At 36.7% G+C, this 17155-nt stretch overlaps 1 pseudogene; it reads right to left on the bottom strand.

Moving 5' to 3' along the window:
• Positions 1 to 627: 627 nt before the first annotated feature.
• The window catches only part of LOC112413904 (uncharacterized), an 82019-nt pseudogene continuing 65491 nt past the window's right edge, over positions 628 to 17155 (bottom strand).

Below are 17155 nucleotides of genomic sequence, written 5' to 3'. Positions count from 1 at the left end.
AATTACCCTGTAGCATTTTAAATATACAATTGCCTGGGGCTGCATGTAGACCTAATGAATCAATAGTCCTGGGGATGGGGTCCTGGTGTGTACATTTTGAAGAGCTCCACAGTGTTTCTGATGTGCCCTAGATTGAGATCCTCTGAAGTTTTATGAAGTGTTTATTATTTGATCAGAAATATGCATCCATCACATCAGTATTTAACAAGTCAGCCCAGTTACTGCGAGCCACAAGCCAGTTAGACTTTTGTCCTCTCCCAGTATCCTGCATATTGTTATGTGTATTAAACCTTAGATCAGGAACAGACATGCATTTATGGTAGTTTTGTAGCTAAACTTTGTTTATCTGAGCTGATTATATTGTACCCGGTTACCAGAATCCCGTTTACTCTAAAGGGAAGATAAACTGTGTCAACTGTTAGAAAGTCATTAAAATATACCTCGAGGAATAAAGTCCTCACAGAAAACTGACACCTGTTTTGTACAGCAATCCCAAGTCGAACTCATTCATTTTCTTTATTTTTTTTCTCTCTTGTTCTTGGAAGATGATTTCTATGAAAATGAGATCTTTACTTCTTGAGAGTTCATCTGTTCCTGTTGCTCAGAGGGAAAAAAAATGCTTAAAATTTAAGCTCGATGAGTTGAATTAGAATGCTTCTCGGCATTTTCCACAAGGATCCGTAGCTTTTTGTGGTCTACCCGGAATTCAAGCCTCCTGCTTACCAGCTGCTGTTGGGATGTAGGCTTGCTGGTGCTGTTTTCTTGTGGACGTGTTGGTCTCAAGAAGCTCCTATGACTGCAATTGGGGAAAAGCTTATACTCCCTTCAGTCTCTGTCCTTAAACTTTACCCTCATTCCATAATCGGGTGATACGTGCGTCTGATAAAAGCTTTACCCTAGCATTAAGTTCCAGGTGATGGACATAAGTTTATAAGCTTGAGCTTCTTTTGATAATTCTTTTTATGTCACTTTCCCCTTTATTTTGTATCCCTTTCTAACTACAAAGTAAGTACAATTGCAAGGAAAAGGAACAGAACTTTTATAATTAGTCACTGTCCTAGTTTGGCATTCGCACAGGTACTGACTAACATTTAACTGTTTTCTTCTTGGATTCAGTATACGAATGGCTGAAAAAGCCATGCACTACTTGCTCTGACATTCTAAGTTCACTTAGTATGTGACAGGAGGGACGAAAAGGGCTATGCTTATGTAAATTGTAATTCATCCCTTGGGATTTGAATGGAATTGGTGATACATAGATTAATTTCTTTAACAAAGGCACGTGAGATTCTAGAAACCACATGTAATGGTTGTATTTTAATAGAATTATTATTTTAAAAGAATTTCAAGTACCAGAGAAGTTATGGAACACAGCAAAAAAATGAAGGATAATATAGTCCTATCTTTAACATCTCCCACGTACTTAATCATTATCTTCGCCCATGTGGAATTTATAATAAAGTATTATCAAAAATGGAACTCATCGTTCAAGTTACGTTATGAATTTTCTTTAGTTAATAAAATAATATAATGAAGATATATGTTCTGTTTTACAATTTTATTAGTGAGGAGAAAATCCATTTTTCTAATTTATATAGCTAAGGTCCTGAGACAAGTTGGAGAGAAACTTGTAAAAAAGCACCTGATCTTTGGAACCCTCCTGAATCTCCATCTTGCATTATTTATTCCTTTGCTATAGCTGACACTGATGGTTACATGCCCCAAAGCCCTTCTTCTCTGTCTTTTCCCATTGGCCAAACACAACTACTAGGAGAGAAGATGAAAATACCAGATATTTACTATCCTGATTTCCTTCCAGCTAAGGAATACCATGTGACCTAGAACTGGTCAATGACACATGAAGGGAATTATGCTGGGAGCTTCTGGTAGAATACTACTCCTTGATAAAAGGAGAAAAGTAGGATGTATGAATGGTAGGCCCTGTCTTCCCTTAATGACTTTGCAAATGCATTGTGTGAAGATGTAATATTTGGAGTTGCTGCAACCATTCTGGAACCATGAGGAGACATCACTGACTTCTTGAGGATGGCAGAGCAGAAGGACGAGAGGATCCTGGGTATTTGATGACATAATGGAGCCACGAAATCGACCCTGAACTGTCTACCTCAGCATTTTTGTCATGTGAAATGGTAATAAGTACCTAATGCCTGAGTCGTGTTCACTTAGATATGCTATCCCTTTCAGTCAAAAGTATCTTAACTGATAACTGGCAAATGCTGCAAGACTTACAAAGGAGGTTAGATCTGTACATTTAAGAGAAGACTCAAGATTTGAAAATCCTCTGGTTTTATTGAATCTATTAATAATAAAACTAGATAAACCATGAAGGAAAACTCAGATGATAGCTGGAAATTCTGCAACCAACAATTGCAGTACCTAAAATAGGTTAGAAGACCATATCAGTCAAATTTGAATAAGAATAAATATTACATCAAGTGTGGTAGTTCACCCCTGGTATAAATACTTGTAGTCAGAAAAGCCAGAATCTCATAATGTGAAAGATCAAGGGGAAATGGCATGTTAGACACTTAATGGAAAAGATAAATTGAGGATTATGTGCTTTATTAGGAAATTAATTCAGCCAGTATTTGTTTTCCAGCTTATTGGAATGGAAGAAGAATGAAAACCTGGTAAGGACAAAGGACACTTGATAGATTACACAGGTGGGCAATGCAGTTCAGTTTGAAAAAGTTTGAAAATTTGCAACTTTTTAAAGCCAGGATTAAAGTACATTCAATGTGATGTAAAATGTGATTTTTCAAAGGCATGATGCTTTTACATGAGTAGGGAAGCCAGGGAACACACTTGACCAAAATTGAACTGGAAACCTACATAACAATACACGTATTTGAAACTACAAGTAAATCTGTGGATTCTGATAGAATTATATGTTGTTGTCAATAGACAAGAAGAACTTGACACTAGACAGAGTCATTCAAGTAATTTAGAAAAGAAAAACCTATACAAACTGAATGAAATATGAGGCCAGAAGTGAAGCTGAGAGGCATTATTTAGGGTATAGTCCAAGTTACTATAAGGGAGATACACAAATATAGTGGCTTAAACAATTTAGAAGCATTATTTCTCTCTCACATAACAGAACAGTTAGGTAGTCTAAGCCCGGCAAAGTCTTTGTCAATCTCACAATATGTCTTCTATCCCAGGATCCAATTCTTGCAAAGGTAGATAGAGAGGACAGAGGAAGTTCATTCTTTTTAAGGGCACAACGTGGAAGTGATAAACATCAATTCTCTTCCTATCTCCCAGACAGAAGTAAATCACATGGCCACATCTAATTGCAGTGGGTGCTGGGAAATGTACCCTGTAGCTGAGGGGCATGTGCCTTTGTAAAACTCAAGAGCGCTCTTTTTAAAGGGATGGAGAATGAGTATTGGGGGACAATAGTCGTCTCTGATCCAGGAGGAGTCACAGGGTTGGAAAGGATAGTGGGGCTGTAAAGCCTTAGCTTTTAACCCTGATGTTCACCTTCCCTTTGGGGAAATCTTCCTGATTACATCTGTGGTTTTAGAATTGGTCTTAATTGTGCCTCATTTTTAATGCTCTGGTGCCAATGTAGACCCTGAAGATACCAGATTGGGACACTTTTGTCTTTATTTTAGTAATTTTAAAAGCTATCAAAGTAGTACAAAAATAATTCTTACACATGGTTAAAAAAGATCATAGAAGACAGATGGACTTATAGGGAAAATTGTAAGTCTCTTGCTCCACGGTGCCATTCAGAAAAGGGGACACCTATTAAAATTCCTGTAACTGTGTCTTCTAACTATAATTCCTATCCAAAACACTATCATGTCTATGTGCTTATGTTATTAATTTTAGACATGGTCTGTTGAGTTTTATCTCACTTACTAGTAATGGCATACCTCTCAATATAATTATATTAAAATTTTAGTTCCTCTACTCAGTGTCTCTATAATTTTAAGTAATATGTTTACATATTCATTTCTTATTTGGTCAATTATAGACAGTATTCCTTGATTCTCTACTTTGAAGGTGAAGATATTAGCACTTCTAACATTTCTTTCAGCTTTCATCTTCCATTCTAACCCAAACTTTTGTCTTCTTTATTTTTCTAAGTCAAACTTGATAACATTACATTGTATTCATTAACCATAATTATTTTATAATTTGTTAGAGGATGTTTCTAACCACTGAAAAATTAACAAATATTGTTTATATTATTGTGGGTAGTTCAGGAAATAGATTAGCACTGGTTTGTATGCTATCCTTCCTACCCTGGGGACACTGTGGTGGGGGAGGGAATTGAGGGAAGGAAGGAAGAAGTAAAGCATTTTGATGGAAAACTTGGAATTTACAGATTTATGAACCAAGGCCTGTTGGAAAATTCAGTGTCAGCTATGTCACAGTTAGAGTATGAAAAGAGAGACATTTTATGATGGAAAGGGCTCCCTTTGAGTAGGTGACGCATTACTTTGAGACCCCATATGTTAAATCCAAGCCAGGATATTTCCTAATGTTGCAGGGAAGGAACCAGGCCGAGTTTTTGGTGGTCCCAGACTTCTTCGTGTAGCTCTGTGTTTCATAGTTATCAATATTCTTAGAATTAATACTAAAATTTGATACTAGGTAAGTTAAGATGTCTGTTCCTTGAGAGTCTCATCTGACAACCCAACAATGTTTACTCTCATCTATTTCTTTTTTTTTTTTTAATTTATTTATTTTTGGCTGCATTGGGTCTTCATTGCTGTGCACGGGCTTTCTCTAGGTGCGGCGAGAGGGGGCTACTCTTCGTTGCGGTGCGCAGGCTTCTCTTTGCGGTAGCTTCTCTTGTTGAGGAGCATAGGCTCTAGGTGCGCGGGCTTCAGTAGTTGTGGCTCGTGGACTCTACAGCGCAGGCTCAGTAGTTGTGGTGCACGGGCTTAGTTGCTCCATGGCATGTGGGATCTTCCCAGACAAGGACTCGAACCCATGTCCCCTGCATTGGCAAGCGGATTCTTCACTGCGCCACCAGGGAAGTCCCTACTCTCATCTATTTCTTACAGATCATTACAAAAACAGACAGTATGCCGTGAATTTTTTTCTTTTTTTTGGCTGGCCATATAGCATGTGGGATCTTAGTTCCCCAACCAGGGATTAACCAGTGCCCCCTGCAGTGGAAGCATCGAGTCTTAACCACTGGACCACCAGGGAAGTTCCAATATATTTTCTTTTTCATTGAGACTTTTTTTCCCTTGGAGTTTCTATGTGCCTACTTTTTCATTCTATATATTATATATATTATTAATTTCAAAATATCATTATATTTTTTAAATCATATACTCATTTCTCTGCAGTATGCCTTCTTAAGAAATGTTGAACGGAAAGTACATTTTTTTGGGTCCTCGGATACCTAAAAGGATCTGTATTGATTTCTCACATTTGATTGATCAATTGTCTGCTGTAGAATTCTAGCAAAAACAAGAACTTTCCCTTAGAACTATGAAGGCATTATCGCACATTTTAATATTTGATATCAAGTCTGAGGCCACATCCTGTATCACTTTGCCAAAGGTCAGTAGTACATCTCCTTAGTACATTTCACAAATGACTTTATTTTAGAAACTTGATTTCCATTAGCTCTTTCTGAATGAGGTCAAGAATTGCCTGGGAGTCATCTGAAATTATGCAAATCCCCACACCTTTTCGTATCTCAGTTTTCTCATCTAAAATTGGGGACTGGAAAACTCTTTACGTTTCCTTCCAGTTCTATCAATGATAATAATAACAAATACTACTTTTTCAAAGAGATTTTGTATCTATTTTTTATTGTCCTAATTTGTTGTCACAGATATCTGAATAGTAGATAGGGTCATTTTATTATTCCATTTTCTTGCTGGAAAAAAACCATAACAAAGTACAAAGACATTAACCTGCTAAAGGTAGAAACAGCTTTGTTTTATTTAAAATATTATTTTAAATGTTGTTTAAAAGATGCTTAAAATACAACTTTGTTTAAAATGAAGTGTCCTGTGTTAGTATTTTGCCAAAAATATTTTCTTATGAACATAGTCCTCTAAGGATTTTTCTCTCATATCATAAAACAGTAATTGTGCCCTGTATCCACTGAGGAGGTTTTTAAAATTGTAAGCCACTGATGGATTTATGAGGATGAACTATGTGATCAAAACACATACACACACACTCACACACCACCAAGGATCATGGTTTAATGCTGTAGAATAAAGCAGAGGTTTTGACAAGATTTTACTGAGAAATACAGAAAAAGGAAAGATCAACATTTTGTATCTTTGGTGCCTGATAGTGGGCTTTCAAATTATACTTAAATCAGATTTTTGTTGTAATGATTTCATGTCATAGAATATTTGAAGTGTATTTGTTTGTGTTTACCTATCACAGGTATATGCAAAGCAATAGAAGGCTAGTTACTTGGTGCATAGCAAAGAAAAGAGATCCTGTAAGATGGGAGTTTTTATTTTTGTTTTTTAAATGAGCTAAAATTTAATTAGATTTCAACATGTACTAGGCATTGAAGAGATGATGGAGTTACATTTAATCCCTGTGTGAGGCTTAAAGGTGGAAGTAAGCCTGTAGAGAGGTAAAATGAGAATCATCTTCCTCTTTCTGTTAATAATAAATTTTTCCTGATTCTTATGGTAAATTCATGTGTATTATAGAAAATTTTAAATTACAAAAAAGAAGAAGACAATATATCACCCAGAGATGTAGTTAATATATGTCACATTTACTTTTTTCTTTCGTCAAACTTCATTTTTATTGACAGAAAATAAACACTTATTCCAGTTTCAAAGTTGTTAAAGTTGTTAATAAAAAATGAAGGTAAAATAGCCACTTAATAAGAATAATAAAAATGTTTAATTCAATAATGAAATTTAAAGTAACCACTTAATAACATCCTGTTTTGACTAATACCATGAAACTGTGGCTTAAACAAAGGTATTCAGTACCACTGACTCATACATAGGTCTTTCAGAATTTTTTCTTAAAAGTTTCGAGAACTTTCCTGTCTGCAAAGTACAGGAATCGCTGGGCTACATGTCCCCTCTCTGGGACAATCCATGAGAAGTGAAGCAGTCATTTATAAAGGGAGTCCGTGTGCATTCAGCATGGTACCTTGGAGATACACCCATCCCATCCTCTCCCCTGTAGGAACATGCTTCTAAGGTATGAAGTCAGGCTGTTATTTGCTGTTAGAATTGTTCTTTCCAGCTACTAGTAAATCTCTGGCATAGATGCTAGTGATCCTTTATGTCCTGTGATTTTAGGAAATTCTGTAAATAGTTTGGATTTCATTCAATCTATTCAGAAATCAAACACGTTTAGTTCACTACTCTGCCAGTGTAAATGTCTGCTGGTTCAGTATACTTGTAAGAGCTATAGATAACATATGTAGGTGAACCATAGTCTGAAACCATCCTTAGAAGACTGCATTGTTTAACCCCAAATCTATTTTAACAAAATGTCTATAGTTAGAAGCAGCTGATGAAACTATATCCAAAGTTATGACAAGGAAGACTCACTTTCACTAGAGCTGGTTTACTTAGAGAACTTAAAAAAGCATGGGCTCATCCAGCTGTTCAAGGAGAGGTAAGGAAGATCATCACCTCACTCTTCGATTCCAGCTGGGGTTGGCCAGCTATTAGCATTTCTAGATATTTCAGAAAAGTCCAAAGAAGTGTTAAATTAAAAAGTCTTTTATGCAAAAGAATGTCTACATCAGTGGGCAATAGTGTGCTTCAGAATTTCCTACAACGCAAGGACAAAGGCAAGTCCATGCACTTGATCAGCTGTCAAAGGAACGAGAGGTGGACCATTAGGTCAACCCTTAGTCGGAGCTTCTGCTATCTTTTTTACTGTATATACTGTTCAACAATGTGAGTAAAGTGTACATTGGGAGAGAACAGTGTTTGGTGGCCAGGACCTCTTTTGGGCATTTCTTCTTAAGTAGAATACACAACAGATAAGGGAATAGGGGAGGTAACACAGGGATACTACTTGTTCCAGCTCAGAAAGTGTTGATGAAGCCCATATATGTGTTCACGAAGCCCATGGGATCCTCTAGCTGTGGGCCGTGGCTAATGTGGTCTTTCAGAATGGACACTATGGACTGCAGCTATGCAGTCCTGTACAGCTCCAAAAACTCTGGATAGGGATTTCTGGGATCCCTTTTCTAGGTAAGTATACACTTTCACCTCCCAAGTTGAATTCTTATTTTATACTTTTTTTTTTTTTTTTTGCATTACGCGGGCCTCTCACTGCTGTGGCCTCTCCCGTTGCGGAGCACAGGCTCCAGACGCGCAGGCTCAGAGGCCGTGGCTCACGGGCACGGCCGCTCCGCGGCATGTGTGATCTTCCCGGACCGGGGCACAAACCCGTGTCCCCTGCATCAGCAGGCGGACTCTCAGCCACTGCGCCACCAGGGGAGCCCTATACTTTGTTTTTTGAATATAATATTATACAGTGAATACTTTCCAATGTTACTAAATGTTCTTTAGAAACATGATTTAATGGATTATATACTATTTTATTATATGGAATAAAAAACTTCTTCATTGTTTACATTTAGTTTGTTTCTAAATCTTTATTGTAACTAATGCTATAACAAATAACTTCACCCAGAATAAATCTTTGCACTCATCTCAGGTCATTTTGTCAGGTATTTTATGTAAAAGCAGAATTACTGTTCTAAAAGTATTGACATTTAAGAACTTTGATATTGCCGGAGAGACTTTCAGGAAAGCTATTAGCATGTTTTTTTTATGAGAGGGTCCAACAGTGTGTGGCCAGCTCTGTGTTGCTGTATCACCACCAGCATCAAGCGCTGTGATTTCAGTAAGAATTTGTCAACTTGTCAACCAGTAATTTGTCTATGTTTCTTTGGTTATTGATTGAGCTTCCATTTTTCACATGTATTTACCGATTGATTTATTTTTATCTGTGAGCTGTTACTTCACATTTTTTCTCTACTTTTTTCAGTGAGGGTGATTTTAGAACAACTCTTCACACATTTAGGAAAAGATTACTTATATTTGTGATATAAAGTTTTCTAGAATGTCATTTGCCTTTCATTTATTTATGGTGTCTTTTGACATATGGAAGTTTTAAATTGTTAGGTAATCATATCTGAGGATATTTTCCATTGTGGTTTCTTCCATTGCTTTTACGTGTAATGATCTTTATCCCTAGAACAAGACTGCTAGACTGTAAAGATTGTGGACACAGCATATTAAATAAGGTGTCCTTGGTGTACTTGGTGTCTTCTTGATCTTACAGGTAGAGGGATCTTTAAAATGCAACAGTGAGCATGTTATTGCCCTGCTTACAACCCTTGAATGGCTTCCCGTTGCTGTAAATTTAAGTTATAACATCCTTCCCTAATTCTCTACAGTCCCATAGTGATAGATTCCATTCCACCATGGATGAGAGATGATCTGTTGGAGTCTGTTGTAGCATCGCTGGTGAGAAATGACTGGTCTGCAGCAGCTTTTGCAAGAGATGCTTACTCCGTATCTCCTGTAACCGGTAAGCACTGGAGAGAAGAATGAGGAAGTGGGTGTGGATGCAGTGAGGTTTGCAGATTCCAAGGTAGAAAATAAAGGGGTTTCCATCTAGTAGTTGCTTCCCCCCCACCCCTGCTTTTATCTAGTCAAGGATCCAGCAAGCTCAGCTTTTCTTTTCTCCTACATAATGGTGTCTTTCACTCTCCCAGATCATTGCCATCAACCTGTAAAGCTACTCTAAACAAAAAAAAAGATGCAACTTAAAAACTTTCTACTACATTTTTCATTTTACAAAGCAAAAAATGCTACTTTACAAAAACAAAAATTTTACATAAAAATGCTACTTAAAAATTTCTACTATATTTTTTCATTTTTTGAGATTTTATTTGGTTCTTTTAAATATCAGTCTATTTTCTTAATTATCTCTCTTTGAGATTTTATTCTCTCCTGTAGCTCTTTGAACAGTTTAAACACCCTTATTTTAAAGGACCTTTTAGACTGTTCTGATTATACAAGATCATTTATGTGGTTATTCAAGTTCCTTTGCCTGACCAAGCCCTGCATCATTACCCAGTTCTGAATTGGTTTTACTTATGTCTGTGTCTCTGCTCAGGGTTTCAAGCTCTGCACTGTGTGGGGAGTGCAAATTTGGACCCCGTGTCTATTTGTGGTTGAATTCCAGATTCTCATCCTTCCACTCTTTATTTGGGCAAAGCAGTAAGATGCTGTAGTCCTATGCCAGGGAGTAAAGATTTGTCCTGGTGCTTATTCTTTAGACTATGATTTCCTAGTAGAAAATTACCTCTTACAAAGCAAAACAAAGCAAAGCAAAACAAAACAAAACAGGCTATAGTCTGAGTCTCCCGGGTTGGGGCCATATTCACGGCAGAAGCAAAGCAAGGATCAGACTTAGTTTTGTTTATCTATAATTTGCCCATAATGGAAAGAAAACCACTTCTGTGTTTTTTTTTTTTAATTAAAAAAAAATCTTTTTTAACATCTTTATTGGAGTATAATTGCTTTACAATGTTGTGTTAGTTGCTGCTGTATAACAAAGCGAATCAGCTATACGTGTACATATATCCCCATATCCCCTCCCTCTTGCAGTCTCCCTCCCATCCTCCTTATCCCACCCCTCTAGGTGGTCACAAAGTACCAAGCTGATCTCCCTGTGCTATGTGGCTGCTTCCCACTAGCTATCTATTTTACATTTGAAAACCACTTCTTTAAGGTTTTAGTTTTCAGTGTCGTCCCTGGAGCAGCATAGGAGGGACCTATACCAGGCCGACTGGCTAAGAACCTACATTTCAACAACATCCCCTTGGTAATTTGTATGTACTTTCAAGCTTGAGAGGCACTGCTTTGAGGCCTCTGAGACTAAGTTCCAAGAAACCCATTTAAAAATTTTAAATTTCTTGCTCTATTCATCCATTTTTAAGTAAAAACAAGCTATGCAACAGTCATGTCATGGTCAAAGCAAGAGATAACAATGCACTTTCTTCCTGATCTAGAATACATAAATTAAGATGAGGAATCTTAATTAAGATGAACTATAACGTAGTTCTGACCCCAAGAATAAAATCACCCTTTGGTATTGCCATGTTCTGTTTAATAATACTCTATTCCTCTTGTATTTTCATGTTGCTTTTGAAGTTTCCTTACCTCTAGAAGAGTGGTCTGTGAGAGGACATCCTTTTTCCCTCAGTGGGTTCATGTAGGTCTTCATTGTTTCCATGGTAGATTCTATTCTTCACATCTTTAGAGATGATTATCTCTACTATGGGATATATATATATCTGGTAAAATACCATCAACATGTGACTAGTCACCCAGGCAAACAATGTGCCCTTTTAGAAAAGGATACATCTCTTGAGGCAAATGCTAGCTCATGTTACAAATGCCAAACCAAGTTGAATCTTCTCATGGGGAGGAAACTGGGTGACTGAGCCCCATGGCCCTTCCAATGATTTACAAGCAATGTTTTCCTTGAAGAGAGAAAAAGAGAGGCTAAACTGTTTCAAAATCTTAAGTAGGAGAAAAAGTTTTCTTTAAATCTAGCTCTTTTTAAAGGCATATAATATTAAAACATATGAAAAGTCGATACATTAAGGTTTTTAACTTTAGGATTCCATAGGCTTACCATGCAATATTATTAATAGTAATTAAGGACTAGCATTTACTGAGGTTGTCCTAAGCACTGAGTATGGGATCTGGCTTGATTCTTACGTGGGAGGCAGACACTATTTTTTTCATCATTATACAAAGTAGGAAGCAGAGGCCCAGGACTAACTCCTTCACAGTCTCCCGGCTGGGAAGGAGTTTTCAGTGAGGCCTGAACCCAGGCAGTATGGTTTCAGAGCTCTGGATTGGAGCCACCGTGTCATACCAGAGAGGTTTTTGGTCCTGAGGACACAACTTGAAAGTCTTCCTCCGGCCAAACATGGGACAATTTGAACGTCAGTAAGGATAATAACATCAATAGATTTAAGCACATTAAGTGTTTTTAAATCAATTGTGTTTAAATCCATGTGTTGTTTGTATATACCAGAAAAATTTGTCATCATTAGAGGGTGTAGTATTTTAAGAGTTGATAAAGGATAGAACTGAGCATTTATTTTGCCTATTCTATACTGAGCAAGTGAATGGTAGATGAAGGGATATTTCTCTTTATAGAAGTATGTTACCTAATAAATGAAGAAGGAATAATAAAATTAAAATATCAATATTTTGTAACGTCAATGAATTCATGGATCTAGTGGTTGAATTCATGGTATGTTAGTGGTTACTAACATCAGAAAAAGAGAGACAACCAGATATCACAAGACCCTTAATAGAGAGAAGCATCATCTACTAGGAAATATCCTTGCCAAAGATATCCTTCCTAAATCTAATCAAACCTTGAGTTTTAACTACAAATTTGCAAGAAATGTAGAAGTCAGGGGGACAATTTTTAAGAAAAAGAAAACAAAACCAGAATTTCACGGGGATGCAATCAGAAAACTCCAGACTCTGGGAAAATCTACAGAACAAGTACCTCATTTTGTCAGCAGATGGATATAAATGAGATGGAGAAGGAAAGCTATAGACTAAAGGAAACTCAAGAGGCATATTATCCAATTGTTTTATGTGGATCTTATTTAAACGCCAATTCAAAGAAGTAATTAAAAAAAGAAACTTTTATAACACGATGGGACATTTGAGCATTAACTGGGTATTTAAAAATATTAATGCATTATTGTTTTTAGGTATTATAATATTTTGGTGGTTATGTGGTTTTATTTTTGAGCAGCATTAAAAATTTTTTTTTTATTTTAATTTTTATTGAAGTATAGTTGATTTACAATGTTGTGTTGATTTCTGCTGTACTGCAAAGTGATTCAGTTATACATATATATACATCCTTTTTTATATTCTTTTCCATTATGGTTATCACAGGATATTGAATATAGTTCCCTGTTCTATACAGTAGCACCTTGTTGTTTATCCATTCTCTATACAATAGTTTGCGTCTACTAATCTCAAACTCCCAGTCTATCCTTCCCCCATCCACCTCCCCCTTGTTTTCAAAAAAAATTTTTTTGAGGAGCATTTTTATCTTTTGGAGATACATGCTAAAATAACTGCAGGTGAAGTGATATATTGTCTGGGATATGCCCCATAATAATATGAGAGAGAGAGGAAGTGTATGAAACAAGACTTTCCATGAATTGATAATATTTGAATCTAGGTGATGGGCAAATTTTCTTTTTAAAAATATAAATTGTACTGATATTCTGTCTACTTTTATACTGAGCAATTAAGACTTAGCTTAGAATGAGAAAGCAAAAATCTTCCTGGCTGTTCATTTTGTTGAGGTAACAGACCCAGGTAATGCCAGCTGTACGGTTATCAAGAAACAATTTTTCTCCCAAGGACATGCTGCAGCTCTTCTTTAAAAAAAAGCCTATGAAGTTGTTACCATTACTACCTCAGAGGAGGAAACTCCCTAAGACAGAGGGAGATAAAGTGAATTGCCCAAGATCATACACTATGGTTTGCCATAGAGATGGCTTCCATATTCAGGCACTCTGGATTAAAGGGTCTATACATGAAAATGTATATCCCTGGGCTGAGGTTTTCACTGGGGTGTTGTGACCCAACATAATTGGCAAAGTTTTCTTCATATGGAACTTACAAGTAACTCTGTGGCTCATCTGAAGTGTGCAGATTCAAAATTAGGTCTAGGCCAAAAAATAAGGCCATGTGAAAGCCAAGAATCAAGACCGTGTGACAGTGCCGATGCCTTGTGTCTCCAGATTCCCAGTACTTACGAGTTGAACTTTTTTGGTATATGGAAACATGTAGGAATGATTACAACTCTTCCATAGGGAGTGAGAGTAGGAATTTTGGAGATGGTAGGTATGGTAATCATTTTATTGTTCCTTTCATCAATATGCAAAATAGGGAATGAAAATATTTCCTTTAGTGGTTGAGAAATGCTCTCTGTTTCTAAGAGTGAGAATTGAGAAAATATTTTTTCCATTGCCTTGGCTATAGTAAAATTATTCAATAGTTTCAAGCAAGATAACTGACTCATAAGAATGAATATAAAAAGAACCCCAGCATATTAAAAATCTTCCCTATGCTAATGTGTTCGGATATTAGAAACAAATTGATTACATCTGTACAATAAAGAAAGAAAGGAAAAAAATGATACCCTCCAGGATGCAACAGGGAGAATTTAATAAGCTGCCTTAAATCACTCAACCTACAACACATCTAAAAGGTTAATTAAGCATCTTTTTTTTTTTTTTTTATCCTCACCTCTGCTCTGCTGGCTTTAGTAAAATCCTGTCTGCCAGCATTACTCTCTACAGGTACCTCCAATTCTGTTTGAAGTTGATGATCTGGGCTTGGCTCATAACATTCACAGTAGATTTACCAGAAAGATCAATAAAAGCATGTTCAAAGCTAGATTGGCTTCATAGAGCCCAGGATTTTTATTAATTCATATAAACTTCCTAAAACTTTCACTGTAGAGAAAAAAGAAGGAAACTTGAGAATATTCACATTGTAAGAAATTGAATTGGTATCATGGAGTTGCAGAATTGGTTTGGAGCCCGTGATTCCCCTCACATGTCAGAATTCGTGGAGGCACCAAATGCTGAGTCTTAAATCTAGGAGGTCTTAGAATCATCAGTCACATCAAAAAGTGTTTGATAAGCACCAACCTCTCTGTCCTGGATGCTGTGCAAGGTTAGTAACATGGATTTTTGCCCTCCGTGAACAGACGTCACTGAGCTCGTTAGATGATGTGTGTCTAGGTGTTAACTACATATTTTACTAATTCTGTGGAAGAGTTGGAGAGCGTAGTGTGAAGAAGAAGCTGAATCAGTTAAAGAAGGTATGCAGATGCCATGTGGAAAATTGGAAGAGACTGGGTCCTTGGACCTGGGAAAAGAAGGGAAGGTAATATTTCAGGAGGCATCTAGTAATGGAGTGAAATAAAGTGGGCGTATTGGAGCCAGATACAAACCTGGCTGGAGTGGTCTCGCACATTTTCTATCTCCTTGAAACTCAGTTTCTCTATGTTAGTCAAGAATAAGAAAAAAATAACTGTGTGATTTAAAGGAAGGAATCTGTTTTCTCATTTGTAGAATTAAGGATTTTGAAAAACTATTCTGAAATAATCCCTCTTGAATTATGATTATATACCTTAAACAGTGGGAGGTGCTTGAAGGGGAGAGTTTTATAACATATTCTGGGGTTGGGAGAGTCTTTCATGGAAATAGTGGTATTTTTGCAGCTCAGTGTCTAATGTAAGTGTTCTTGACAAGTGAAGAAAACAGGGAGTTCCAGCCACAGGGCATGGAGTGGGATAATTAATGTGTAATTTGACTAGCATTTATCATTTCCTGGAAAAGTGATCTTATATAGAGACAATTGTTGTCTTCTCTTTGTTGGGGAGAGGTAATACTCTTACTTTTTCAAATTTAGATTTTTTTTTAAAGAAGGTATGTTTTGACTAAGAATGTGAAATTAGGACCTAGAAACTAATCAACCAGCAGAGAAGCTTTGATCTTTAAAATGCTGGAATTATCTTTAATCAGAGGAGATTTAAATTGGCTAAATAGTGGAATTAAAGCAAAATTATCATCATTTTGTTCACTAAAATGTTGATTCTTTTTCTACTAATGGAAGCAATTCTCTGAGTAAAAACACAGTTTTCTTTTTTAATTAAATGATCCATTGCTTTCTAATTAGTTCAGTTTTTAAAATTATTTTATCCTCTTAACAGTTTTAATATCCGTATCCAAAATGGTGAAATATAAATGTTGACCTAAGATTTTGTTATACTCACCAATGTTTCAACTCTTTTCTTCTAAGGAGTACTGCCTGTAATTTATGTGAAGAAATTTTTTGATCACCACTGTTTATTCCTCTAGAGAAACATCCTGTTATCTGAGCATGGATTTCACCATTTATTCTGTAGGATCCCTGTAAGGAACTCCATGAAAAGTTGATTTGAAATTTATTTTTTATTTATATTTTAAAAATCTGTAACAAAAACAGTATGCCTGCTCAGTATTGTCACATAACATATTTTACTGCCAGTACGTTAACATATATTATGAGATTAACTAGTTTTGTGATGATCGTAGAGATTAGAGTCTCCTGATATATGCGTATATTTGGTCGTCTTGTGTGTCATTGATTATTTATTCATTCATTAAATGATCACTGATCAGATTGCAGCTGGGTTTTATAGGAGCTGGATATGTGTGTTGGTGTCCCTAATTTCAGGGTAGTGTTTTTTCTCACGCTGGCCCCCATACACAGACAGCGAGGGGAGACCAAAGAAAGAGGGAGACTGCTCTGGATTGGTAGGTGACAGGTTTAATAATAAGAAGGGAACTTGCATACCAGGCTTGTCTCTGGCTGCAAAATAAGTACATCTTTGAACCCACCTGCCAGAATCTTAAAAGTTTATACAGTATAGAGGCCTTACCTGGGTTCAGTCACATATGCTGTCCAGATGGTCTCAATAACACCTTACTCTCCCAAGACTGCATCCTTGGGACAGCTTCTAGCATGGGGAAGGCAAGCAAAACACACATTCCAAGTCAGGGGAGTGGTGAGAAGCCTCCAACTGCCAGGGGCCAGCCCTCAGGTCAACCACAGTCACATTGTCTTAATGACTCCCTCCAACAGGGAGGAAATTTTATTGTCTATTTATATGCTTGTTAAATTTATCTTTTTAAACGAATGCTGCTATCCATCTCTCAGGTGATAATTCATTAATTCATTATTCATTAGACATTTATTGAGAAACTTCTTTGTGCCAGATCCTAGAATTGCAATAGTGGACAACACAGTGACCCTATTCTTAGAGAACTTGCAGCTAGTGGGAAAGACTTAAATGATAAGCACACAAACAAACAAACAGTTATGTATTGAACACTTGCTATGAAGGAAATGACATTAGAGCATTAGGAGAGTAGAATGGGCAACTTAATTTAGAAATGAGGGCCAGGGGAGATGCTCTTTCTAAAGGGGGGTTTAGACTACAGCATGGAGGCTGATGAAGAATTAGGCAGGTGAAGTGCAGCTCTGCACAGAGGATCTGAGAGGGCCAGCTTCTGGACTACTGGAGG

This window comes from Neophocaena asiaeorientalis, unplaced genomic scaffold (genome assembly GCF_003031525.2).
Source record: "Neophocaena asiaeorientalis asiaeorientalis breed wild unplaced genomic scaffold, Neophocaena_asiaeorientalis_V1.1 scaffold46, whole genome shotgun sequence".
Taxonomy (NCBI): Eukaryota; Metazoa; Chordata; class Mammalia; order Artiodactyla; family Phocoenidae; genus Neophocaena; species Neophocaena asiaeorientalis.
This window is presented reverse-complemented; position numbering and strand designations above follow the sequence as displayed.